The sequence below is a fragment of the Limulus polyphemus genome, unplaced genomic scaffold (assembly GCF_000517525.1).
Source record: "Limulus polyphemus unplaced genomic scaffold, Limulus_polyphemus-2.1.2 Scaffold1177, whole genome shotgun sequence".
NCBI lineage: Eukaryota > Metazoa > Arthropoda > Merostomata > Xiphosura > Limulidae > Limulus > Limulus polyphemus.
The window spans coordinates 84,353-85,931 of NW_013666787.1; the positions used below are offsets into that span (position 1 = coordinate 84,353).

General features: G+C 35.0%; 1 non-coding gene across 1 annotated transcript; it reads right to left on the reverse strand.

Moving 5' to 3' along the window:
* Nucleotides 1-606: 606 nt before the first annotated feature.
* Nucleotides 607-677, reverse strand: Trnag-gcc. The gene has a single exon. It is a non-coding gene; the product is annotated as a tRNA-Gly (tRNA).
* Nucleotides 678-1,579: the final 902 nt, after the last annotated feature.

Below are 1,579 nucleotides of genomic sequence, written 5' to 3' on the forward strand. Positions count from 1 at the left end.
GACAGAAAAAGTTTTCTTGGTGTTTTGATGTCACAAATTTGCTGAAATATCACTCTTTGTGTAATCAAGTGAATCAAAAATAAGACAGCCGTAGCAGTTTTAGTGTGGTGACACACACGTATCACCAGTAACTGATTGTCCGCCGGTGGGACAGCGGTAAGTCTACGGACTTTCAAAGCTAACATCCGGGATTTGATTCATGCGATGGATACAGCAGATAGCCCAGTGTGGCTTTGCTCTACAAACAATAAACATCAGCTGACTTTCTACTAATCTACGAAGTAAGGACACATTGAAATGAATTATTTATTGTTGACATTCTTCATTGTGTTAAACATCTATTGTTATTTAAAGCAGTATCGAACCGAAGTTACGTCGGTTAATATCAGTTGTACGTGCTTGCAAATCGATAAACAAGATATAGTTATAGTTTCTGGTGAAAACCATGATTTGACCATTTTCATGGTAATTAAAATCCGCGGGAAAAGTGAACTTATATTTCTTACACGATGTACTTTTACAAGATATTAGTCTTCAAAATTCCCACTAGAGGAGGATTTACTTTTCTAGCCCGCTCTCTATAAGTTAAAGAGTAAATAACTCTACTGCATTTGCCGGGAATCGAACCCGGACCACCCGCGTGGCAGGCGAGTATTCTACCACTGAACCACCGATGCGAATGGGATAAAAATTTTGTTATTTAAAGGAAGAACAGGTAGCTTCTGTGTTAAATTATTGGTTACACAATGTAGCCAATATTAAAAAGTGACATGCTACATGTCACTTTTTAATATTGGCTACACTACATGTCACTTTTTAATATTGGCTACACTACATGTCACTTTTTAATATTGGCTACACTACAAGCCACTTTTTAATATTGGCTACACTACAAATTTTCACTTCATTTCCCTCTCATAACTGTATTAAAATCATAATTGATTAATTATATATACCTAATATCAAGCAGTGTCTTATTATAATGGAGCTTGCGATGTATATGTCCAAAACTCGGATCTCGGAAACTACGGCACCGATCATCACCAATCATAACTGGGTAATATTTTATAATCAGGCAATATTTTTATAGCTGAGCAATAAGTAAAACAATTGAAATTTCCACAAAAATGACACGTTTCAGATTTAACCAATAAAAATTATAACAAAGGAGTAAGTTTCAAATATAAAACAATCAATAAACAAACTTAAAAAAATTATTTGTTTTCCTTTAGTTGCAACAGAAAAGCAAGGCACTTATTGATAATTGCGTCTACAAAGAAATACTTCATTAAAATCTACTCCGTGATGTAATGCTGTGATGATGGCTCATTTTTAAACTAACATTTCAATACAATACTTATTCTCATGGATGGTGAACATTATTGAATGTGAAGTATGAATACATTGTTGTAGAACTGTCAGATAATTCCAGGAAAGGCCGCAGGCCCAATAGCCTTCTGCAGAAACTAGTAGTTAACCTGCAGAGCGGGCGGGTATTTCTGCTAGTATATGTATCTTAGTTTGACCGCACGAATGAGAGACTTTGGAAGGACCTGTAAATTCAACCAATATAATGATT